This window comes from Chrysemys picta, chromosome 8, assembly GCF_011386835.1.
Source record: "Chrysemys picta bellii isolate R12L10 chromosome 8, ASM1138683v2, whole genome shotgun sequence".
Lineage (NCBI taxonomy): Eukaryota > Metazoa > Chordata > Testudines > Emydidae > Chrysemys > Chrysemys picta.
Window position 1 is genome coordinate 69,607,339 of NC_088798.1, and position 26,965 is coordinate 69,634,303.

At 48.1% G+C, this 26,965-nt stretch overlaps 1 long non-coding RNA gene across 7 annotated transcripts in view; it reads right to left on the reverse strand.

Annotated features, from left to right (window-relative positions):
• Nucleotides 1-979: 979 nt before the first annotated feature.
• Nucleotides 980-26,965, reverse strand: part of LOC101948896 (uncharacterized) — a 35,146-nt gene continuing 9,160 nt past the window's right edge. For 2 of the 7 annotated variants that reach the window (XR_010589825.1, XR_010589823.1), the window contains 4 exons: nucleotides 26,635-26,813; nucleotides 25,257-26,460; nucleotides 23,882-24,024; nucleotides 980-9,056 (listed from right to left, as the gene is read on the reverse strand). This is a non-coding gene — a long non-coding RNA (uncharacterized LOC101948896). Of the gene's footprint in view, nucleotides 9,057-23,881; nucleotides 24,025-25,171; nucleotides 26,461-26,634; nucleotides 26,814-26,965 lie in introns of those variants that run through there. The other 5 variants (XR_010589827.1, XR_509044.4, XR_010589828.1 and 2 more) reach the window with 4 other exon arrangements.

A 26,965-nucleotide genomic window follows, 5' to 3' on the forward strand; every position in this document is an offset into this window, starting at 1 on the left:
ACAAACATTGAATCTCTCACACTTGTTATCTAACTGTCTGTCTGTACTCGGCTAGCTTGATTATCACTTCAAAAGTTTTTTTTCTCTTAATTAATTGGCCTCTCAGAGGTGGTAAGACAACTCCCACCTATTTATGCTCTCTGTATGTGTGTATATATATCTCCTCAATATATGTTCCATTCTATATGCATCCGAAGAAGTGGGCTGTAGTCCACGAAAGCTTATGCTCTAATAAATTTGTTAGTCTCTAAGGTGCCACAAGTCCTCCTGTTCTTCTTTTTGCGGATACAGACTAACACGGCTGCTACTCTGAAAGATTTTAACAGTGGCCGCTGAGTTTTGGGATTCTCCTGAGTTAGCCTAGACCATTTTTCCAGAAATTTACAGCAGTCCGGACCCTTCCTAAAATACATAAAGTGAGCTGGCATTCCTTTAGGGGAACTGTCCCGACTTAGACATCTGGTTACCCATACAGGAGGACTTTCCTTCTTGTGTGATTGGAGTGTGTAAATTCGGGTTCGTCAGAGCGATGCCTGGTGCAACACACAAAAGGAGCCCACAGGCTACTGCCTCAATCGCCCTTGCTTTCACACCAAGGGTTTTACCCAAGGTGAGGTGCGGCTGCGATTGTGCAGATTTCACTCAGACCACGGGGACAGGAGCCCCTTGGTCGGCCGATCCCTGGATGGAGATGGCACCCAGACTCAAACACTCCACAGGAGGATGGCTAGACACAGAGACAGGACAGTCCTCAGTCCGGACAAAACACAGACCTGACCAGATTCCTGATGTCAGATCCCGGGATCCCTACCAGAACAGAGTGGGAACCAACAGGTTCAATGGCGTATACTTCACTGTGGTCGTGCACCCTTCTGTTCAGGAGGAGGACTGTTCGGGCCAAGTGCCCAGGTGCCAGCTGCCACGGTCGTCCTACAAAAACAGTCAGGAATCACACGGCCCCAGTGAAGACGGTTGCCATTGTTAGGTAAAAAGCAAGTCCTCACTCACCTCTCCAGCACCCGAGTTCGTGCGGAGTTGGTATGGGGCTCACAATCTGTCAGAGACCAGACACCAATTCGTTGATCAACGGGCTCACACTATCCTTAGCTTGAAAGGCTTCAGAGTAAGTGTGGCAAGTTTATTAGGGGTGAGCATCAATATTTATACACAGAAGTAAACAAAGTGATTAACAGATCATAATGGTCATGCATAATCAAACAAGATTCTACAGGATAAAACAGGTTAAAATGTAAATTCAAAAAGAGTAAGGGGAGATGGCTACTTAAGGGGAGGGGGGGTGTCATGAGTAGTTCGCAGGTCAGAGCTTTGATTAAAAGTTCAGACAGAGACATCAAGTCTGGGTTAAGTTTAAGCTCATCAAAAGTTCAGACCCAACATTCCTCCATTTGTAGCTTTGGGATAACTATTTACCAAAAGCTACACCCCATTTTAAGGAGCCAAGGGCCGCTTGGCAATTTCAGCCTGGGCCAACTTGAAGAGAGTAAGGCCCTTGGCTGAAGTAGGAAAAGAATAAACTGACCCACATGAGTCTATGAGGGAGGGGACACACTGAATACAGTAACACAGTATTATAAGGATTACTATGGCCCCAACAATACCCACCAAGAGTTTTTTTAACCCACCCAAATCCAGGCAGCCAATTCCATAAGGCTCCCCACCAATCATAAGGTGGCTGGCCAGAGGAGTAGTTCTTAGCCATTTCCCTTAGATGTTTGGTACGTTGAAAAGTGTCAGAGTAGGTGTCATTTACAAAAACACAGCATTCTTCATTTATGAGGGCGCAAGTTCCTCCCTGGGCTGCTAACATTATGTCTAAAGCCATTCGGTTTTGCAAAGCTAACTGGCGCAGCTGGGACATTTCCCCAGCCTGATTCTCAAATAGGGTCGCAGTTTCATTGGTTAAAGATTCTAGTAGTCCCTGTAGACGGATGACACCACCCCTCAAGCTAATGAGACCAGCCCACCGCTGCCACGACAAACCATCACGGATATTAATATCTCTGAAGGTTTCACAGATGTTACGAACGTGGGGAAAATGAGGGGGAGTGAGGGAGATGCGAGAAGGCGGTGTTAGCCACGCTAAATAACATGACCCTGCCCAATCAGGGGAGAGAAAGTAATAAGCTTTGGGCCCACACACCCAGTATGTTCCATACAATGCGTTTCGGGTATTCCATTTCTCAAAGTAGGAGGTAACCCACCACCCGTTGTACCACTGTTCCCCTGGTAACGCAGAGGGGTCGTTGTGCGAACTGCAGAGGCACAATTTGGTAGTGGTGTTTTCAAAGGGAAGTGTAGTACTGCCTGAGCAGTTGTAGAAGGCAATCGTATGTCCCTTAGCAATTAGTTGGACACCCTCGTGATCTGAGCAGGGCTTCTTAAAAGCTGACTCTGAAGGCTTGCCCACCCATGAAAAAGTTGGATCGGGGTGAGGGATCCACATATGGGATAAGTGGGATGAGCAAGGCTTGAAGCCAAGATTTTTACTAAAGGCGGTGCCATTAAAATACATGTTGCATTTACTTGTTCCCATAAAAGTTGACCCCTTTTCTTTAACAAAACACAGTGATCCTGTCTGATTGGTTACCCTGAGATATCTGTTAATTGGCACTCCAGTTTTGTCCCATGTAAGATTGTGTTGGACTGGATCTTTTACTCTAGCCGGTGGCATCCAAGTCATATTAGCAGTGGTCAGGGAAATGGGTGTGAAGGGGAGTCCCTGTTCTGCATTTACTGGAAATTGAGTACATACCCAGCAATTACTTCTATTTCCTAAAATACGAGTTTTAACCTCGTGGGAATATCTAATAAAAGCATTATCTTCATAAGCAGAAAATAAACTAAAAAGGCATAATAAAAAACATACAGTTGTCAGTGTGACGGGTTGGATCACAGAAACCCCCTTGGGAGCTGCCACCCGATGTGCAAAGACTACCCTTGCTTCTGTTTTCCCTGCCAGCTCAGGACTCCAGCACCCTGTCTTGCTGAGCCAGACACTCCTGTTTGGCTCCACACACAGATCCAGGGTCTGAATCTCCTGTCCCAAAGCTGCAAGTTTACCTGAAAACAGCTCGCAGTAGCGCGCTTGTCTTTAGCACTCAAATGCCCAACTCCCAATGGGGTCTAAACCCAGATAAATCCGTTTTGCCCTGTATAAAGCTTATGCAGGGCAAACTCATAAATTGTTCGCCCTCTATAACACTGATAGAGAGATATGCACAGTTGTTTGCTCCCCCAGGTATTAATACATACTCTGAGTAAATTACTAAATAAAAAGTGATTTTATTAAATACAGACAGTAGGATTTAAGTGGTTCAAAGTAGTAACAGACAGAACAAAGTAAGTCACAAGCAAAATAAAACAAAATGCGCAGATCTATGCCTAAACAAACTGAATACAGATACTTTCCTCACCAGTTCCAGAATGCTCCCTTCTACAGGCTAATCTCCTTTTAGCCTGGGTCCAGCAATCACTCACACCCCCTGTAGTTACTGTCCTTTGTTTCAGTCTCCTTCAAGTATCCTGGGGGGGGGGTGGAGAGGCTCCTTCTTTAGCCAGCTGAAGACAAAATGGAGGGGTCTCCCACAGGTTTAAGTAGACTCTCTCTTGTGGGTGGAGACCTCCCTCCTCTGCAAAGCCCAGCTCCAAGATGGAGTTTTGGAGTCACCTGGGCAAGTCACATGCCCCTGCATGACTCAGTCTTTGCATTGTCCACATGGCATCTTGCATGTCTCCAGGAAGGCTTCTCATGTGGATTGGAGCATTCCAAGATGCATTGTTCCCTAAGTGTCTCCTGATCAGGTACTTAACCTGGCAAATTCCTTCCTAAAGAAGCTGACCAAATGCCTCACAAAGCTTACTTAGAAATCAGGCAAGCATACAGCCCATATTCTTAAGCTTGAGTAGAAAATGATATATACGTACAAATAGGATGAATAGATATAGTAGATCACAACCCTTGCGGAGATATGTTACATGGCACAGGCAGCATAAAACATATTCCAGTTATGTCACACATACATTTATAAGCACCCCCTCCCCATAAAGCCTTATGGGGTACACTGTCACACCCTCCCCCTGAACTTACTGCCAGAGACTTGGACACTGTCCATGGCGGAGGCAGTACCTGTAAAATTTCTGTTTGTTTCTGGTCACACTTCCTTTCAGTACCTTGAAACCATATGGTGTCACTCCTGGGGGTTCTAGCCCGTTTTGGGGTCCCTGGTCCCCAGATGCTTGCAAACAGGTAGGGATGTAGTATTGCTAACAGAATGCAGGCAGCAATACTCATTAACGTGGAGGTATCTTGGCATTTAGCCACCAATGCCATGAGGCGGTGTGCCTCAGTTTCCCCTTCTACACAGCAGCATAGGCCTGTTATGCTTTTGCTGCTTTTTACAGGTATGGGCTGTAAAGTAACATGCTGGTGGGGCTGTCCTGTCACCATCCCCAGCATGTATAACAGCTTATTCCACAAATCAAATATGTTCCACATCTTTAAAGGGTTTACCACTAGTGTGAATTCTTTTGTTTTATCCCATAGGTGAATTAGCAAAAGACACAAGGTTAACAGCAAATCTACAGTGGACAGGCTTCGTTCACTCAATTTGACTTGTTTAGCACCCATTGCATTTTCCCAGTTCTCTGTGCCCTCTGGTAGACCCTCTGATGCAGATTCCTCTGCCTCTTTGGGGAAGACTTCTAGTTCGGGCATGTGCTTGGGTCTTTGGCCAGGAAAGGGTGTACTACAACCATACTTGTCCTCGGCCCCTCCCTCTGGAGTTTCTCTGGGCTGGGCCCCACTCCCTTGTGAAGTTCCTCCCATGAAGAGATTTCCCCCCCCCTGTCTTGGAGAGAGAGTTTTATCTCTTGCAAGTGTAGCAAGAACAGCAGCTTTCCCTGGGGTGCTCTGGACCCCTTTGGGCACCCCACTTTCTGTTTCCAATGGGTCAGCTGGATAGACCCCCTCATCCTGGAGGCCTGACCCCCAGGTTTCCCTTAAAACCTGATCCACAGGAGAGGGGGCTGGCATTTTGAATGCAGACTTTTCACCCTCCTCCTGGGAAAGCCCCTCCCCACAAAAGGTGGGTGGACTCTCTGGCCCCCCCTGACCTTCCATCTGGGCTTCCCTCTTTGATCTCCCCTCTGGGTCCGACACCCTTGTGTCCCCTGAAAGGGAAGGTGATCCTGCCCCAGCTGTGGACTCACAGCTACCAGCTACGACAGACCTTTCGCTGGCCAGCAAAATCCCTCCCCTTCCACTCGGGTTGGGCTGGCACTCCGCTTTAGAGTCCTTGGGGCCTGTTCCCACCACAGCGGTCCCCAGGACCCCAACTTCCACCTTTGGGACACACGCCTCTGTGCACCCCAGGGCAGGCCCAGCCCCCTGCTGACCTGCAACTTCCTGGCAGTCAGCAGCTGTGGTGGCCTCCTTGCTACAAGGTGGTACATCCCCCTCCCCAGGGGAGATGATTAGGGGACAGGAGCTGGCTTCATCCAGCTCCTCCCTCTGGAACTTCCCTTGAGCCCCAGGGCTACAGGAACCGGCTACAATCAGCCCTGCCCCCGAAGCTGCATCCTTTACTGCTGCAGAGGAACCTAAGAGACACTCTCCTATTCCCCCAGCAGTCTGTGTGACTTCGCCCCCCCCTCTGGGGCTTTTGGCACAAGATTCCTTCTCACTGCTAACCAACCCTGGGACAGATTCTGCCACACTAAAGAAATCATTCCCCAGTAGAAACGGTGCAAAATTGTGTGCCACCGTTGCAACAGTCAGCTCAGCCTGCAAATCCCGAGTTTGCATGTGTACTTTAGCTAAAGGTGCAAGGACTTTGTAACCCCCGACCAGCTCTAATTCTGCCATTTTACCTGGCAACAGATCCTTCTCCTGGATTAGGTCCCTCCTGACCACAGAAATCTCAGCACCCGTGTCCCTTAATCCAAGAAGCATTTGACCATTCAATTTAACAGCATGCATATGCTCATTGCTGGGTTGTGTGGAAGCAAGCTTTACAAATCCTGTGTGGAAAGAGGCCACAGCCTGGCTCTGAGAAGCCGCAGCTTCACTCAGTAAGGGACACTTATTCCTCAGGTGCTCAGTGGACTTACAATGATAGCACCTCTTGGGCTCCTCTGCTTGCACAGGAAATTTGGGTCGAGTACCAGGGGAATGGGGAGGTGACCGCCCAGCCTCTTTTTTCCCAGACCCCGGGGTAAAACGGTGATTCTGCTTTCCCCCAACCTTATACCCTTCTGCCAGTGGTTTGTGTTTGATTGCAGCTTGGGCTTGTTCATAAGAGTCAGCATACTCAGCTAATTCACCCACTGCATTTACCTTTTTGTCCCACAAATACTGTTTTACCTCATCACTGCACATATTCAGGAAATGTTCCTGAGTAACTAGATCACACATCCCTTCAAAGCTGGTAATTCCTCTCCCCCGCACCCATTTATCTACCAAATCTCTCATTTCATTGGCATAAGCCACATTACTTAATCCAGATCCCCTCTTAAGGCTCCTGAATTTAACCCTGTAGGTTTCAGGTGTAACCTGAAACTGTTTCAAAACCAGTTCCTTAAATTTACCATAGTTTGAAGCATCATCAATAGGCATCTTATTGAATATGTCCAGAGCTCTGCCAGTCAATTTTGCTATCAATGTGGTCATCTTCTGATCTTCAGGGATGGCATGGAGGGTGCACAGTCTCTCAAAGGTGATGAAATATTCGGCAATATCGCTGGACTCATCATACTGTGGACATAGCCGCTCCCATTTATGGATTTTCGGGGAAGTGGAGCCAGCAGGGGGAGGGTTTCGTCTCTTTGACTCCATAACAGCCAGTTCATGCTTCCGGGCCTCCCTCTGGGCCTCCATAGCCCTCTCGTGGGCAGCTGCCTCTGCCTCCGCCCTCGCTGCCTCTCTCGCTGCCTCTGCCTCCACTCTCGCTGCCGCCCTCGCTGCCTCTGCCTCCGCCCTCGCTGCCTCGACCTCCATAGCTCTCTTGTGGGCAGCCTCTTCCCTTGCATGTTCTGCCTCCATGGCACTAATTTCTAATTGTCTTAGTTCCAGCTGTCTCTTATGTTCACTTTCTCTCTCTTTTGCTTCCAACCTGGCCAGCTTTAGTTTAATAGCAGCGTCACTGGTACTCATTGTCCTGCTTTCTCGTGCTGGGCTACAACCACTCTGCAGTTCACTGGAATTGAGATCACTGGTACTCATTGTCTTGCTTTCTTGTGCTGGGCCACAACCCCTCTGCAGTTCACTGAAACTGAGATGCACTCAGCTCAGGGGATTCTTAGTTAATAGAGAGTTTCCTTTTCTGTCCCTACTTCCCTTGCCCGAAATAAGCAAACAGAAAATAACAAACCAGTAACCACTTTGTCTGTTCTCCAGCCACCACACTTAAAACTCACTTAAAATCACTACCAGTATCTCAAAGCAATCAACTATGCACAGATCCTGCTCGACTACGCCACTGTGACGGGTTGGATCACAGAAACCCCCTTGGGAGCTGCCACCCGATGTGCAAAGACTACCCTTGCTTCTGTTTTCCCTGCCAGCTCAGGACTCCAGCACCCTGTCTTGCTGAGCCAGACACTCCTGTTTGGCTCCACACACAGATCCAGGGTCTGAATCTCCTGTCCCAAAGCTGCAAGTTTACCTGAAAACAGCTCGCAGTAGCGCGCTTGTCTTTAGCACTCAAATGCCCAACTCCCAATGGGGTCTAAACCCAGATAAATCCGTTTTGCCCTGTATAAAGCTTATGCAGGGCAAACTCATAAATTGTTCGCCCTCTATAACACTGATAGAGAGATATGCACAGTTGTTTGCTCCCCCAGGTATTAATACATACTCTGAGTAAATTACTAAATAAAAAGTGATTTTATTAAATACAGACAGTAGGATTTAAGTGGTTCAAAGTAGTAACAGACAGAACAAAGTAAGTCACAAGCAAAATAAAACAAAATGCGCAGATCTATGCCTAAACAAACTGAATACAGATACTTTCCTCACCAGTTCCAGAATGCTCCCTTCTACAGGCTAATCTCCTTTTAGCCTGGGTCCAGCAATCACTCACACCCCCTGTAGTTACTGTCCTTTGTTTCAGTCTCCTTCAAGTATCCTGGGGGGGGTGGAGAGGCTCCTTCTTTAGCCAGCTGAAGACAAAATGGAGGGGTCTCCCACAGGTTTAAGTAGACTCTCTCTTGTGGGTGGAGACCTCCCTCCTCTGCAAAGCCCAGCTCCAAGATGGAGCTTTGGAGTCACCTGGGCAAGTCACATGCCCCTGCATGACTCAGTCTTTGCATTGTCCACATGGCATCTTGCATGTCTCCAGGAAGGCTTCTCATGTGGATTGGAGCATTCCAAGATGCATTGTTCCCTAAGTGTCTCCTGATCAGGTACTTAACCTGGCAAATTCCTTCCTAAAGAAGCTGACCAAATGCCTCACAAAGCTTACTTAGAAATCAGGCAAGCATACAGCCCATATTCTTAAGCTTGAGTAGAAAATGATATATACGTACAAATAGGATGAATAGATATAGTAGATCACAACCCTTGCGGAGATATGTTACATGGCACAGGCAGCATAAAACATATTCCAGTTATGTCACACATACATTTATAAGCACCCCCTCCCCATAAAGCCTTATGGGGTACACTGTCACAGTCAGAATAAAAGGTCCTCTCATTTTTTCCGAGTCAATTTAAGTCTGATGTCTGAAAGAGGTAAGCTGGTCCACTGGTCGGAGGCAGTGTCCTCAGTGGTGGCAAGAGCTGCTGGTCCATCACTGTGGTCCACTACGGCTGGCTTGACGTGGGAGTGGTGGATCCAGGATTTGCGTCCTTCCAGGAACACTGCAGTCTGGGTTGTTAAAAGAACCTGGTGGGGTCCAGTAAACCTCGGCTGGAGGGTGTCGCCACGAATGAACTTTTTGGCCCAGACGAAGTCCCCTGGTTGGAACGGGTGGATCTGTTCTTCCAGCGACACGGTCTGGGAAAACTGCGAGGCTTTCCAAAGGGTACGGAGGCGAGCCTGTAGGGAGAGAAACTGGCACACGGTCATATGATCCCCTCCCAATAGTGAAACATCAGCACGTGGTAGCGCCCCGCCTTTGAAAGGGGGGTGTCCATAGAGCAGTTCAAAGGGGGATAATCCCAATAGACGGGTTGGGCGAGTACGAAGGTGAAACAGGACCAAGGGAAGTACCTGAGGCCACTTTAACCCTGTTTCCTGACAGTATTTAGCCAATGTAAACTTAAGCTCCCTATTCATATGCTCAACTTTCCCGCTAGACTGGGGGTGGTAGGGTGTATGAAAGGAGTGTGAAATGCCCAGTCCTTGTTCTAAACGGCCAAGGACATGACCAGTAAAGTGAGGTCCGCGATCTGAGTCAAGCACGAGAGGGATGCCAAAACGGGGTACAATGTCTCTAAGGAGAATCTTCGCCACTGTGGCAGCAGTACAATTAGCAGTAGGAAAAGCTTCGACCCAGGAAGTCAGAGGGCAAACCAAAACAAGGAGGTGCTTTTTCCCAAAAGCCTTTGGCATATCTGCAAAGTCAAGTTGAAGATGTTGAAATGGAGCAGCAGGCGGAGGTCTTCCACCCTTAATTTTTTTTAAGAGGCGGAGCAGGTCCATTACGCTGACATGTGCTGCATGCTTTCACTATTGACAGGCAGTAGGGTTGAATGCCTGGAGCATACCAAAAGCGAGCGATGGTGTCCACAAGGGCGTGCGTGCCGTAGTGACCCCCCTTATCATGGTGCCAGCGAACTGCCACGGGGTATGTGGAGCGAGGGAGGCAGGCTCGGCCATCCGGTATAAGCTAGGTCCCTTTGACCAGAGTGGCTCCGAGGCTCTCCCACGACTGTAGTTCAGCAGTGGGTACTGGTACGGGGTGCGGTGGAGTAAAGGAGGAGGCTGCAATAGCCAACGTGGGCATGGCTAAGGGTAAGACGGCAGCCGTCTTGGCGGAGGCGTCAGTCAGGGCATTCCCACGGGTGACGGGGCTATCATCTTTAGTATGAGCCCGGCAGTGAACTACAGCCAGAACCGAGGGTTCTTGGAGGGCGTCCAAAAGCTTGTGGATGAGGGGGAGGTGCTGAATGGGTTTACCGGCAGCTGTCTGGAAACCTCGAAACTTCCAGAGGTGGATGTGACAATGCACAACTCCAAAAGCATACTTGCTATCAGTAAAAATGGTAACGGTCTTACCAGCGGCCAACTGGCAAGCTCGGGCCAGGGCATAGAGTTCGGCGGCTTGGGCTCCTCAGTTGCCTGGCAGTGAGGCGGCCTCTTGAATGTCCCTTTCAGAGGTGACTGCATAACCGGTGAAACGCTTGCCATCAACATAGAAGGAGCTTCCGTCCGAGAAGAGGATGCAATCAGGGTTGTCCAGTGGCACGTCAAACAGGTTGTCCCTTATCTGTAAGATGCTATAAACTACTTCCACACAGTCGTGCTGATCCTGGAGGACTGGCAGGTCAGGAAGCAAGGTAGCTGGATTAAGGGGCCCACACCTTTCAAAAGTTAGGTTAGTGTCTTCTAAGAGTTCGGCCTCTAGCTGTTGCTGATGATGGGCCGAAAAGACTTGGGTTGTGCCCCTACGCAGAAGGGCTGACAAGGCATGAGAGGTCCAAACCGTGGTAAAATGACCCAGGGTCAGGCTCTTTGCCTTTGTGATCAGCAGGGCAGCTGCTGCCAGAGTCCGGGTGCAGGATGGGGTTCCCTGAGCAACAGGGTCGATCTGCTGAGAGTAAAAAGCAAGCAGGAAATGGTGGGGCCCGCTCAGCTGGGTAAGGACGCCACTAGCAATTCCACCCCTCTCGTGGACAAAAAGGTGAAAGGGTTTGCTGTAATTGGGGGGGCGGAGAGACATGGAGGAGGCCACACTGTCCTTGAGTAACTGAAAGGCTTGGATTGTGTCCGGGGACCACTGCAAAGGGTCAGGAGCAAGGTTAGCAGTGAGTCGGTGGAGCGGTTTGCTTAACCTCCCGCAGGACGGTAACCAGGGGCAACAGAAGCCACTTAATCCTAAGAAACCTCGAAGTTGTTTCTTGGTGTTTGGCAGAGGGCAGTTTTGGATAGTCTTTATGCGGACTGGGTCCATTTGTCTCCCCTCTGGGGTTAACAGGAAGCCCAGATATCGGACCTTCTGAGAGACCCACTGAATCTTGTTAGGGTCTACCTTGTGGCCTCTGGTGTGTAGGTATAATAAAAGTGCCTTACCATCGATGCAGAGGGCAGCTTCTTTGCGGTTACCTAATAGGATGTCATCTACGTATAGGACTAACGTGGATCCCTGCGGACTGGTGAAGCCTTCCAAGTTGTGGCAGAGGCATTGGCTGAAAATCGTGGGGCTGTCTTTGTAGCCTTGAGGAAGTCGTTGCCAGACATAACTTTGTCCCTCCCAGGTGAAACCAAAGAGATACTGAGAGTCTGGGTGCACAGGAATGCTGAAAAAGGCTGATTTTAAGTCAATAACAGTGAACCACTCAGCATCCCAGGGGATTTGGCTGATGATAGTAGCTGGATCAGGAACTACTGCATGAAGAGGGACCACATACTGATTAACAACCCGTAGATCCTGTACAAAGTGCCAACGAATAGGGTCTCCATCCTTTTTAGGAGGCTTTTTGACAGGCAGTATAGGGGTGTTACAGGGGGTGCGCTGAGGGCGGACTAGCTTTTGTGCAATGAATCCCTCGATAAGGGGGCGGATGCCCTCCCGGGCTTCCAGCGACAGGGGGTATTGAGGGACTGACGCGGGGGTTAAGGGGGGCTTCACTTGAATCCTTACTGGCTCTGCCGAAAGGAGCAGGCCAACATCAGTGTCAGAAATTCCCCAGAGGGTTAAAGGCAAGTCAGTGAGGTCAGGGGAGAGAGGGGGGGGGGGGTTTCCCAATTACCCTGAGTTGGGGCCAAATCTCCTAACACTGTCATCAATAATCCTACCCCTTCAGGAGTGCAGGTTAAAGTAGCCTCAAGCTTACAGAGTAAATCCCGGCCCATCAAAGGGATCGGACAAGCTGGGGAAAAAAGAAAACGGTGAGAAAAACATTTATCAGCATAAATAACATTTAGAGGCAAAGTGAGTCCCAGAGACTGTGGGTTGCCCTCCACCCCAGTTGCGGTTTTAACCTCAGAGGATAGCCAGGGAGAGGGGGCATGATTTAAAAGAGAGAAAGTAGCTCCAGTATCAATGAGGAAGGAGACAGGCAGTCCCTGGACTGAAAGAGTTAGACGAGGCTCTTTGCTGAGAGGGGAGAAAGTGAGGAAGGAGCCGGCTAAAGACATTAAGGAAATAAGACCATCACATTGTTTGCCTTCGCCCCCGGGGTACCGTCATTGAGGAGGCTGAGTTTGCTGCAGCTGCTGCTATTGCCCGTAGTTGATCCAGGCCTGGGGAACGGGCTGAGCTGGTGGTGCAGGGGTGTATTCGTCCCTGGTGTAAGTATCTGCGGATGCAACCAGACCCTCTGGGCGTCCCCAGGGGAGGGGTATGCAACCTGCTGCATCTGCTTGATCTTTTGCCTAGTAATTACTCCTCCCGAGGTGTGCCCTTCCATTTCCCCCTTATCCCTCTGCAGAGATTCCGATCTGGAGTCCTGCAGATTCCCCTCTGCGCCCTGGAGAGAGTCCCCCTGCGGAGGAATAGGGGCAGGTGCAGTGGGGACCAACTGACGAGTCAAAACACGCCGTGGTTTACACCCTTCATCGAAATAACATGGAGGGGGTTCACTCTCGGGAGAATACCTGACTGCCATAATTTTTAAAGATTTCCACAGCTCTGCTGCTGTGTCCCAACAAAACCAGTAACATAACTGTCCCGGATGGTCTTTTTCGATCTGGCTCCTTACTCCTCTTAAGGCAGCCTGTTCGAAAGAGCCATACGAAGGCCACCTCATCTCCGGGTCGGCCAATACCGCGGTATACCCAGTCCAATTCCTTACACACAGTGTGTACAACTTCCTCCTAGACATTCCTGTCTGTACTGGGAGTTTCCCTTCGTTCCATAACTTATTTACAATCCCCAACGGACTCTCAAGAGACACGCTAGTCCCTTGACCCATGGTGTCTGACAGGAGCCCTCCAACTGGCGTTTACCCTGCTGTCCAGTACACGACCCCTCAATATTGAATTGGCTGGGAGAAATCTCCCGTGGCGCCTGCCAATTCGTATATGAGTGGTCTGACCACTGGACAGAGGCACCACACCAGAAGGAAATCCCGGACGAGCCCCCAAATTGTTAGGTAAAAAGCAAGTCCTCACTCACCTCTCCAGCACCCGAGTTCGTGCGGAGTTGGTATGGGGCTCACAATCTGTCAGAGACCAGACACCAATTCGTTGATCAACGGGCTCACACTATCCTTAGCTTGAAAGGCTTCAGAGTAAGTGTGGCAAGTTTATTAGGGGTGAGCATCAATATTTATACACAGAAGTAAACAAAGTGATTAACAGATCATAATGGTCATGCATAATCAAACAAGATTCTACAGGATAAAACAGGTTAAAATGTAAATTCAAAAAGAGATAAGGGGAGATGGCTACTTAAGGGGAGGGGGGGTGTCATGAGTAGTTTGCAGGTCAGAGCTTTGATTAAAAGTTCAGACAGAGACATCAAGTCTGGGTTAAGTTTAAGCTCATCAAAAGTTCAGACCCAACACCATCTCGATGGGATCTCCAAATTGTCAAAAGTTACTCAGGATTCAGTTTGTCAGACCACTCTGTTATTAGCACAGCGCTCTGCTAATAACACCCAGATAACGTGAGCACCCTCCAAGACACACACTACCTTATTTTATACAGATAAAAAGGGCGTGAACTTAACAAAAGAACAAAGAAAGCAGAACTGACAAGCTTACCCGAGGCTAGACATACATATTCAATTTTCTTACTAACTAACTTTTACAGATCTCTGGCTGATGTTTCACCATTAGCTTAAGCGGACTCATTAAGACAAACAATGTTCCTTTTCCTGACACCTGAATTTCAGCATTCCTTATTTCTGCTTAAAGGTACATACAGCATTTCTTTAATCCATTCTATTTTTACAATATAGTTTATTCTACTTTCACACTAGGGTATTACCCTTGGAGTTAGTGTTAGGATTCCTAAGATTCCCTGCTATAGGGTCAAGGTTCCTCTGGGTAGTGCTCCACGCCCTAGGTTTAGGGGTTCCTATATCTAGGGCCACTTGGTGATTGGCTTAGCGATACTATGCGTAGGCCAGTTGGAATTAAGGGGGTCCTATGGTTAGGCCAGTTGGAGTTAAGCTTAGACTTCCTAAGGGAAGACTCCACCGCTAGGGGAAGGGTCCTTATTTGTAGGTCTCCAAATCCTAGGATTAGGATTCCTGTGGGTAGGCCACTTGGAGTTCAGGTTAGGGTTCCTATAGGCATGCCACTTGGAGTGAGGATTAGGGTTTTTTTTTTTTTTTTTTTAAACTTAGCGCTCCATGCCCTAATGTTAAAGTTTCTCTAAATAGGCAACTTGGAGTTAGGGTAAGGCTTCCTACAGGTAGGGTTCCCTGTCCTCACGTTAGGGATCATCTAACATAGGCCACATCATGTTCGGGTTAGGGCTCCTATGCATTGGCAACTTTAAATTAAGGTTGGGGGGCCAATGGGTGGGGTTCCCAGGCGACGGTTTAATTCTGTGTATTGGTTAACTGGTGGAGTGGTCCTGTGGCTGCAAACACTCACAAATATGCGTAACAGTACATTAATATCTTTTAATGTTTTCAGGATTGGGGCCAACCCTTTTATGGATTCAGTTGCAGAAAGGACCATTTTGCTCCAAAGTCAGACTTTATATATGGAAGCTTTTTAAAATTTACTTTAATACAGTGTCTGTAGCCTTGAGAGTGTGAGCAGTGACATGCACTACCCCTGTAGGCATCATTACATTAGCAGAATGAGGCCACATTAGCGGTTCTCCCTTTAAATCTCAGCCTGAAAAACCCTTCAGAAGGATGTAATCCTTAACCACCTACAGACGGGGAAACAAGCATGGTTGAGGCTGAACAATCACACCATGGAACAATACAGAAAATCAGAACACTTTAACTACATATAACAGAGTTCCTTAGTATTTCAGTCATGCTTATCATACTGGCAGCCTTCCTCTAAGAAATAAGGATGCATTCTTCTTAGAGTGCTTACTCATGTTGATTCTAAGTAGGTGCACCTGTCAGCAGGTTTCTCTCCCCCCCCCTCCCCCTTCATGGTACCTGTTGGGTCGGCTCAGGTGCCCCCTTCATGGCGCCGCATATAGGGTCCTGTTCCTGCCGAGCCACCACCTCTTCAGTTCCTTCTTACCACCAGTGACGGTTGTTGGAGCAGAGTCGCTCTTGCTTCAGCAACCATTTCCCTAGTGATCTTCAACCTGTAAATAGTTCGTATTAGTCCCCTCCCACCCCATTTTATTCCCCTCTTGGGGTTCAAAGCATGCCTCAATCCCAAGGCTTTAAACCATGCAGGATCTGCCAGAAGCCCATGCCAAAGGTAATCCCCACAACTCCTGCCTAAAGTGCCTGGGGGAGGCGCATCAAACAGATTGTTGCAGGATCTGCAAAGGGTTCCACTTGAGAACTGAAAGGGACTTCAGGCTCAAGCAAATCCTAATGGAGGCAGTCCATCCCCAATCAACAGGGCCGGCCCACAACATTTTGGCACTGGAGATGGGGAGCTCAAATGACACCCCCATGCCTCCTCACTTGGGCCAAAACTTTGAAAGGTCTCAATGCTGCCTTCTTCCTGTTCTTCTACTCTCATGGTACTGCTCTGGTACCGAGCCCAATAAAGGAGAACTAACAACTTAAAATGCCTTGTTCAAAAATTTTAAGTAACACTTACATTTGCTGTTCAGGCATTTGAAAGTTTACTATGCAGACAAGAAAAGTTAACACTGGCATTTTTATCTGTTTGAATAATCAAAGTGGTGCTTTCTGTGCCTTCTTGGTTTCAAAGATTTGAACTGCTTCCTGAAGGTCCACAGTCTGGGCCAGCTCATACTCTATTGAGATGGTTGCAAGGCCAACCAGCCTCTCCTGTGTCATTGTGGAGCGTAGATGTGTTTTTATTAACTTCAGCTTGGAGAAGCTGCGTTCTCCACTGGCAACTGTTACAGGAAGTGTTAGAAGTATGCACAGAGCAACAAAAGCATTTGGAAAGAGGGTGGTCATCTGATTTGTGTGCACATATTCCAGAACAGCCGTTGGAGTTGATCCTCCTGAAAAGTATCTTGAAAGAGCTTTCAGTTCATCACCTAAATCACTCACATCAATATCATGCATGTCATCATGTGCCAATACTGTCTCTAGTGCCCTGCATTGCTGGTGTAGATCTTCAGGTATAATGAGGAGTTTTGGAATATCATACAACAGCCCAAATATACTGCTGTGTTCCTTGAGCTGCATGAAATGTTCAACTGACTGTATTGCACCATCTAGCACCTGGTTAAAGAATTCAACTTTGAATTGTTTGGGGTTCTCTTATGGGATTATCCCATGCTTCATAATCAAATGCCTTCTTCGGTGACTCTTGTATTCTTGAATGGGTGGGAAAATAGCTTCAGTGTGAAGTTCTTCTGCCAACTTCTGTGCAGTCTTCAGAATGTTTTGAAATCCCTCATCTGACCGGTAAGTCTGTAGGTATGACTTTGCTTTGTCCAGTTGTTCCATTGCTCCAGATGTATCAAGGTCAATACCTTGGAGTCTCTTGCTTACAACATTTATTTCAAACAGTATGTCATGCCACAACACTAAGCCACACAGAAACAGTTATGTATGTTTCTGGTGATTCCATTTCTCTCTGCCACTGTTCTCCCATGAACAGCTCCGGTCATAGCATTATCCTCCATAATGGCAACTATGGCATCATCCATCTTCCCAATTTGGTGTTTGATAGGCTTTATCGCCTCCACTCGACTTTCCCATCGTGTGGCACTCAGTGGCTTCAGTGTCAGAGAGGATGTTCCCAGATGTTGCTTCAAAATTTGCCATGGAGGAGTTGATGCAGAGAAAAATACATAGATGCTTTGAATTACAATAAAAATTTCAGCAGCCTCACTAGAAGCTGATGCTACATCACTGACCACTAAGTTTAATGAATGAGAACTGTATGGAACAAAAAAAGCTCGAGGGTTTAACTCTCGGATCCATGTCATGCACTCCTCTGTTCTTTCCTTTCATGTTGGCACCATTATCTTAGCCCTGACCTCTCATGTCAGCTATTGCAATTCCTGTTTCTTCCAGCTTTTTAGGAAGCACATTTGTCATACCAGCTCCTGTAGTATCAATGTCAATAAATTCTAGAAAATACTTTCTGACAGTCACCATTGCAGGGACATTTTCATTAGGTTCTGTTGTTACAAAACACACCATTAAAGTCATTTGTTCCATATTGCTGATGTCAGGTGTGCAGTCCAGGATAACACAGTAATACCTTGCTGACTTCAGATCTGCCACAATCTTCTGTTTGATTTTTGTTGCCAGTAACTGTATAATCTAATTTTGAATTGTTTTTCCAAGGTAGTAGTGGGTGTACATTTCTTGGGTGGTGACTCTTCTTAGATGCTCCTGGAGTACAGCATCAAACTCAGCCATCAGTGCCACAATTTTAAGGAAGTTTCCATTGTTTGGCACATATAGCTGATCTGAAGTGCCATGCAGTGCTAGGTTTTGGGTAGCAAGCATTCTCACAGTGGCAATGAGCTTTTTCAGAACATTTTGCCAGTAGAGAGAGACTGATGCAATCTTCTCTTGAGGCTGATCATCTATGGTGGCCTTTAACTTTAGTCTCATCTCAAGCTCTTTCTACCTATGGAATGCTCTCTGGTGATTTGCTGCCTTCTCATGGCATGCAAGATTTCTAGCCGGATTTTTCCAGTCCTTTGTTCCTGTAGAACCCAATGTGGTTGGAACATTAGACTGGAAGAGTTTGCACCAAAAACAGTATGCAGCACTCTGGGATTTTGAGTACATAAGCCATGGCCTCTCCACTTTGTCACCATTGGGGATTTCATGCCAGTAATGTGTTGGATGGAAACTTCTGTTTTCATTGTCTTTGGGGAACATGAAGTTTTTTCACTTGCTGTGGCCCATGGTACAAGGAAGTCCCTCAGGCTACTGCTCAAGTGGATCCACAGACCTGGATCATCTAGACTTAAGGAACTAAACTCATCAGCAGCTGTTTCTTGCACCTCCACCACACTCTTCTCTAATCTATAGTTTTCTTCAGGAATGTGCATGGTTACATCCATTCGAGAGGGCGATATGGATGCTGCAGTAGCTGCCAGGTCACCTGCACTCTGATTAACGGGAAGATCAGGCATCTCCTCACCACTCTCATCCTCACTGGGGACAGAAGGCTCACTGTGAACGTGTGTGTCTCAGGAGAGCTTCTTGCTTAGATAGAAAAGCTTCATTTGCTTTATTTCTTTTTCTGAATGCTGCCCCAGAGGGGCGTTTTCTTTTTCCCCCCCCCACTCATGACTGCTGTTCTGTGCCAGGTATAGAGGCTCTCAACACTCAGCCGAAGGGGACAAATAAGCAGGCTGATAGCAGGGCCTGCGTGAGGGAAGATATCCGCATCTTAAGGTCCTAACTGGCTCCTACTACTTCAGGAGATTGCCTGTTCTCCTCAGGTGGGTTCAGGGAAGCAGCAGGAAACAGGAAGCTCCCTGAGAAGCTGGTGTTAATCAGTCCAGGCTCTCTCTTCCTGCAGCGCTCTGTTACCCCTCTCACCTTTTCTCCTGCCTGCCAGTTATGTCTGATGCCCTCCTTCCTCTAGCACAGCACTCCACCATCTTTGTGCAGCTAGAGCAGAGAGAATACATAGGCACAAGCAGCAGACAAAATTTTCCTACACTCTGGGTCCTAGTGGCACTCCCCCCCCCCCCCCCCCCACCCCAGTCTGGCACCTGAGGCAGCTGCTTCAGTTCGCCTCAGGATAAGGCCAGCCCTGCCTACCCATAGGAATCCTAACTCTAGGGGGAGAGTACTCCCCACAGGAATCTTAACCCTAATTTCAAGTGGCACACTCTTAGAAATTGTGACCCTAAATCCACTTGCCTACCACTAGGCTGCTAAAACTGAACTCCAAGTGGCCTACCCATAGTAATCAAACCTAGCGGTGGCACCCTACCCATGAACCTAAGCCTAACTCCAACTGGCCTTACCAGAGGTACCCTAATTCCAAGTGGCCTATGTACATTATCCCTAACCCGAACAGCAAGTGGCTTACCCATAGGAACTCTAACCCCAGGTTTGGGAGTCCTACCCAGCGGAACAATAACCTTAACTCAGAATGGTCTATGGGGTACATAGGAACTGTAACCCTGCAGTGGGAATTGCTACTCATAGGAACCCTAAACCTCAGGAGAGGAGCTCCACTGATAGGAACCCTAAGCCCAATTCCAAGTTGTGTTAGGGTTAGGCTTCTCCGGCAGGCCATTCGGAGATAAAGTTATTATTCCGCTGGGTAGGACTCCCCACCCTGAAGTTAGGCTTCCTATGGGTAGGCCAGTTGGTATTGGGGTTAGAATTCCTGTATGTAGGCCATTTTGAGTTTGGGGTAGGGTTTCTTTATGTGAGGCTCCCCGCCATAAGTGTGGGGTTCTTATTGGTAGTTCTCCACTCCCGAGGGCTAGGGACCTATGCTAGCTGCAGTTTGAGTTAGGGATAATATGCGTTGGCCACTTAGAATTAGGGAACCTCTGGTTAGGCAACTTGGATTTAGGGTGAGGATTTCTTGAAATTAGGGTTAATGTTCCTGTGGGAAGTACTATCCCCCTAGAGTTAGGGTTCCAATGGGTAGGACTCCCCACCCTTGGGTTAGGGTTCCACAAGTTGCCAATACATAGGAACTCTGACCTTAACACCAAGTGGCCTATGTAGATCAACTCTAACCCTAGGACAGGGAGCCCTACCCATAGGAACCCTTACCCTAACTCCAAGTTGCCTACTCAGAGAAACTTTAGGTTAGGATTCTAAGGGTGGGCCACTTGGAGTTCAGTTTTGGGTTCCTGTGGGTAGGCCATTTGGAGTTAGGATTAACTTTCCTGAGGCTAGGCCACATTGAATTAGGTTTAGTATTCCCAGCCCTAGGGTTCCTATGCATTGGCTAACTCCAAGTGGCATACCTATAGGAACCCTAACCCGCTCTTGAAATGGCCTACCTTTAGAAAGGCTAAGCCTAACTCCAAGTGGCCTACCCTCAGGAACCTGAAACTGAACTCCAAGTTCAGTTAAACAGAATTAAGTTTAATCAATTATTCATTAGGGTAATTTTTCCTACTGGGGAAACAATGTACTGCAGTCGAGATGGGATAGTGGAAGAAACAGGGGAAGGAGGGGGCATTCTGGGGAATACACTTTCAATGCCCAAGTGGGTCTTTGCAACCTTGTCAATTTAAAAAAAAAAAAAAAAAACCCACACACTGATCACACCGCCAACTCCACCAATTAGCATGTGGGCAACACATGCTGCAAACAAAAGGTAGGAGTAGACTACAGTTCCCCTGCTGCATCAAGACACTGCACTAGAAGCACACATGAGAAGGAGCGGCAGGTTTAAGTCCCTCCCCCAGTAGATTTGCGCAGAGAGCTATGGGCACCTGTATCTCAATCACTGCTTGACACATGCAGGTGAACAGATCTATGAAAGGATGCTATAGACAAACAGGCAAAGGGGTGGGGAGGGGGGGAGAAGAGAAGAGTGTTGGCAAACACATTAGAGAGAAGTAATGAAGGAAGAACAAACTCAGCACCTGTAGTCACCTCCTGAGCAGAGGCCTGGAACCAGGAAGGACATGCTCCTCCCTGCCATGGGAGATCAGCTACTCCCAACATGGGGAAATTCTCCCCCTGTACTCAAAATGAGCAGAAAATCTTTTATTAGAAACCAAGCTGCAGCTAGAGGGAAGCAACAGTCTGTACTCAGCCTTTACCACATCTTAGAGGCCAATGCACAGAGTGCAGCTGCCCTGGAGCAACAGTGAACCCAGTGGAAGGTCAGGGTTATGCCCAGAGCATTTTCCCCATAGAGCAACAGTGACAATGGTTGGCCAATCCAGGTAATGCACAAAGCATTCCCCCCTCCCCCCCCCCCCTCCCCCGAGTGCAGCAGTAACACCAGGTGGAACATCAGGATAATGCATGAACCATTTCCCTGGGTGAGCAACAGCGACACCAGGTGACCACTTGGGGGTAATGAACAGACTGTTTCCCCAGGAGCAGCAGTGACAGCTGGTGGGTGGCCAGTCAGGGTAATGCACAGAATGCATCTGGGAGCAGTAGTGATACCCAGTGGAGTAATGCACAGACTGTTTACTCAGGAGCAGCAGTGACACCAGTGGCTAGTGAGGGGTAATGCATGGAGTGTCTCTCCAATGGAGCAGCAGTGACACCCAGTGGCCACACCCTGTGGCCAGCAGGGGCAGTGCCAGCGTCTTCCAGTGGTGGTGGTCAGACAGAAAATTGTGGCAGCTGTGACCCTGCTTGCCAGGAGGCCCAGCCCCTCCCTGTTGCTCCACCCCCTGCTCCTCCTCAGTGAAGTGCCAGCCCCAACTCCCCTCTGAGGCCATGGCCACTTCTGCGACTGCTTGCAGTCCATAAGAGCCACCTGGGTACAGGACCCAGCTATGGGGCCAGCACAGCCCTCAAGGAGCAGAACCCAGGAGCCCAGGCCAGAGCACATTAGTCCGGGATGCTGTGCTGAACCCTAGACCCTCCTCATGTCCTGGGTGATGCACCCTGGTGGGCAAATACACGGGCCAAAGGCTACTCTTGGGGCCCCCTGCTCACATCCCTTGAAGCAAGCTGGAGTTGTAGAGAGGTGTGATCAGGGAAGCTCACCCAGTGATGTAGAAGGAAGAGAGTTGATGACTGAGCATGTCAGGTTACAGGCATGGTGCTCTCCACAAAGTTACCATACATCAGGAAGACTCCATAGCACCGGACAATTCCTTGAGCGGACACAAAGGATTCCCCCAAGCTTAACATGTCCCAGATAAATAAAAAGGCCTTTCTCAGGGACCACCCCATGCTGACAAGAGAGTCTTTGAAGCCCTCCCTCAATACTTAACTAAAGCAAATTTCTATTTGCTCTTACGCCACAGATCACTGTCTGGCTTCCATCTCCCTTGATGGTCTCAAGGTGGCTGCTCCTTTTGGTCTCTGCCACAGGTTGGCCATTCTTTCATCTACCCAAAGTCAATAGGAACTAAAAAGAGAAGGAACCCTTGTAAACTAGGCCAGCAATGATGTGTGGAAGACTGACACGTGTCACCTGGCTGCTTCTCACTGGAGCCCCTGTCTCTATATACCTTTCCAGCCTACCCAGTGCCTAAAATGGTCATCACTTGTAAGGAACTATAGCCACCCAGATCTCTCCACACCCTCAGCCAATGACACCCATGCCCACCCAGGATGCTCTGAAGAAAGGAATGGTTGAGTATGGAACTGGAGAACTGTGGTCTCCTGTGGCGGACATCAAGTGACAGACCAGAAACTACAGAGCATCTCTAGTTATATGTAAGTCACCCTCCCTCACATTTAGTCATGGGAAGGAGGGGGACACTCCCAGACAATTACTAGCCAAAGGCAGAGCTCTACCTTCCCCAGAGCGCATCCCATGGAAATGAGAAGCATCTCTCTGATCTCAGGGAGGCTCTTTGCTACTCAAATACTGTGGGGGGGGGGGGGGGGGGGACAGAAATCATTTCAGAAAATCAAAACAGCTCCTCCACCATCACGGTGACCATAACACAGGACTGAAGAGCTTCTCAACTCCAATGAGAAGTGGCATGTCTAGATTGCTCAGGTCCACTTCCTCCAGATGCTCCTCTACTGGCCTGGAGCAATCCTCTGCAAGAACAGCAAATAACCCATAAAAGAGCCATCACTGTCCAAAACTCTATTGGTGCACAAAATCCTCCCCATGTGCCTCCCTCTCCCATCTGAGGCATATCACCCCCTCAGCAGTAAAATACATGAATTCAACACTGATGGCTCAAATGGCTGGTCACCGCCTCCTCCCACCAGCACTATGACACCCTGCCCACAGCATGAATTTCCATCCCTGCCTCCCCATTTCCACCCTCCTCCCAGTCCTGCAGGCTCTCGATAACTAGCCTGTAGGGGTGCACACTGAGCACACCTGTACAACTCCTGTGAAGGGAGACAGCATGAGGAGAGGCAAGGGTGAGAGAGAGAACGAACCAACACATAAGAAAAAAGAGAAACATGGTAGGAAGGCAAGAAACTCAGCACCTAGAATCATCCTCCTAGATCCAATCTTCTGCAAATGGGGACCCTGTCTCCCTCATAGCCACAGCTAGTAAGGAACCTTTTCTTACAAACTCAGCCCCAGCTAACAAGTGTCCTGGCCTGGAGCAAGGTGGGCTGTGACCAGAGCCCTCACCAAACCAGACACTTCTCACCAACAGTGATGGCCGCTCCACTCCCAGCTAGACTGCTCTTGCCTGGCATCAACAATGCTTTTGGTCTCACTGCTCTTGCTCACTTTCCATTGCATGAGGGGAGTAGACTGACCCTTGACTTCTTGTCCCTTGGTAATAAACCCAGCACAAGGGGGTGGGGGGGAAATTACCATCTTAGTCGTCAACATTGCATAGGCTCTGCTTGCATCTCCCACCCCCCAGGGTTCCACCCTAAACCCATTACACCTTTAGGACTACAACTAGAAAGCACCTGTTGCACCTATGCCCAAAATAGTCACTCTCCATAGCAGACTATAGTTGCATTCCCAGTCTTAATCCCACAGAGCCCTGTGCCCAACAATGAGGCTCACGGCCTCTGAAGAAAACTAGGATGAGGAATTCAAAGCACTGACCGCTTACTCGCAGCCAGTTATGTAGAAGGCAGAAAACTGAGGACTGATCATCTCTGCTTAGAAGGATGTCTAGGTTGCTCAGGTCCACTTCTTCCATCTTCTGCTCCACTCGGGGCTCCTGGACGATTCCTCTGCAAGTGTACCTAATAAGCCAAGCAAGAGTCACACTACTTAAAGCATGAAATTTTGTCGTCCTCCCTCTCCCATCCGATCTACGTCAGCCTCAATGAGCAGATAGTCAACACCGACTGTCATCCCACCAATGTCACACTCAATACTTTGCATGATTTTCACCCCCTCCTACGTGTTGCAGGCTGCTGAGACCAAGCTTGTGGGAATGCACACCTAGCACAGCAGCTCATGTCCAATAAAGGGAGATGGCACAAGAAGAGGCAAGGAGAGAAAGTCGGCCAACATGGGAGGAAGGCAAGAAACTCAGCACCTGGAGTCATCTACATGGATCCTACCTTCTGCTTGGGAGTACACACCACTCAACCATATGGCCAACATATGAGAGGAGAGAAACATCGGAGGAAAGAAAAAACCTCAGCACCTAGAACAGGGATAGGCAACCTATGGCACACGTGCCGAAGGCGGCATGTGAGCGGATTTTCAGTGGCACTCACGCTGCCCAGGTCCTGGCCACCGGTCTGGTTTAATTTAATTTGATTTAAAAATTTAATTTTAAATGAAGCTTCTTAAACATTTTAAAAACACCTTATTTACTTTACATACAACAGTTTAGTTATATATTATAGAAATCTTCTAAAAAATTTAAAGTGTATTACTGGCACGTGAAACCTTAAATTACAGTGAATAAATGAAGACTCTGCACACCACTTCTGAAAGGTTGCCGACCCCTGACCTACAGTCACATTCCTGGAGCCAGTCTTGTGTTGGGAAGGACACACTGCTCCATGCACTGAGAAATCAGCCTGTAATGATGCTGCCTTTGGTGGGACACAACTGAGCGTATCAATTCAGGACAAAATTGCTTAGAGCAGGGCAGTTACAGCCCAAAGCTGGAGTTCCTTTACTATTAAGACAAACCAAGCCAGCCAAACAGAGAGGACTTCGGTCTCACCCACTGGCTAACCATAAGTCATACAAGCAATTCACTCCAGTTTCCCCTGTATCACCACCCGTGCCACTCATTATGGGGGCAAATGGTTATGAAAACCAATACCCCAGTAAAAGAAAAATGGTTCTCCCAATCCCAAAGGACCAAGCCCCAGACCCAGGTCAATATACAAGTCAGATCTTACCCACAAATCACACTATTGCCAATCCTTTAGAATCTAAAAATCTAGAGGTTTATTCATAAGAAAAAATATAGATGAGAGCCAGAATTGGTTAAATTGAATCAATTACATACAGTAATGGCAAAGTTCTTGGTTCAGACTTGTAGCAGTGATGGAATAAACTGCAGGGTCAAATCAAATCTCTGGAGTACATCCACAGCTGGGATGGGTCATATAGTCCTTTGTTCAGAGCTTCAGTTTGCAGCAAGGTTCCTCCAGAAGTAAGAAGCAGGATTGAAGACAAAATGGAGGGGTTTCCAGGGCCTTTTATATTCTCTGCCCTGTGGAAGGACATATTTGTTCTTACTCTGGAAAAATCACAGCAGCACGATGGAGTTTGGAGTCACATGTCCATGCATGACTCAGTTTGCAAGTGGCAGCCATTGCTCACGTGTTACCTTGAATGTCCCAGGAAGACTTCTTATGTATATTGGAGTCTTCCAAGGTCCATTGTCAGTTAACGGTTTCTTGATTGGGCACTTAATTTGCAAATTCCTTTCTTAAAAAGCTGACCAAATGCTTCACTAATGCTATTTAGAATCAAACACATTGAGATACAAGTACATAGCCAATATTCATAACTTCAACTACAAAAATGGTACACATACAGATAGCATAATCACAGCCAACAAATCATAACCTCTTCATAGACACTTCACACGACAACCTTTGTACAATATTTGCTGCAAATATATAACAGTGGTTGCAGTTTGAAAATAATGTCACACAGCCACCATATGGCTACCCTTCCCACAGACATTTGACTATACAAAAAGAATATATACACCAGACAAGAGTATCTGCCAACCAGGGTACTCTCTACCCAGGCAAATGTATAAAAAGAGGTAACCCAACGACAAAAGGAACATGACAAGAGATTAGCCATGCTACAGGGACTGCCGGGGCAGAGAGAACACCAGGAACACAGCAGATAGGCAGTGAGGAGGCAGCTGGGAAAGGGCTGATGACTGGTTCAATTTCAGATAGACACGCACATGGAAGCTGAATCAGGCACCTAAGTCACCTTTAGTACTGGAGCTGTCGTTCGGTCCTTCGAATCCCTCTTGGACTCTATCTGTGAGAGGGGACAGGGAAGGGTTACAGACAGATACCTACCCCCAAGCTCTCTGTGCCCTGGGTTCACATCTGGTTTGCTCCCCAATCCTTGGCATTGTCCAGCATGTCTCCCTCCACTGTCTTGCCTTAGACGCCATCTTAATATTGCTCTCCACTTTTCTGGACTGCTGCTCTGCTTTTCAGACTTGTCTTGCCTCAGCTCTGCAGGCAGTGGAAAAGAGGCGTCAGGGGAACACTCGCCACATTCCAGACACCACACACAGCATCCACACAGCTACCAAACCACATCACTTTCAGCTAAAGACCACACCCGAAGGAGCAAAAAGCCTTTGAGCCCAAACACAAGACTGGAAGAGATTCACTCCCCACACACACCAAGCCCAGCCAAAGTGGGAGTGTGCCTCTTCTTTCCAGCCACAGGGTCCACGGTGCTTGTCAATGGAGAAGTTTGGTAGGCAGTGGGGCGGGGAGGGGCCCATGAAGCACTGGTTCAGGTGCGCTTTCCATCTCACAATGAGGCTGGACTCTGACCCTCAACTTCTTTTCCCTTGGTTCTAAACAAAACCCAAGAAGAAAAACAAAAATTATCATTGGAGTCTGCAATGCTGTGTAGGCTCTTGCATCTCCCGCACCTTAGGGGTCTGCCCCAAAGCCCTCTTCCCATTACACCATTAGATACACTTGCCTTTATCCCTGATGCACCTAA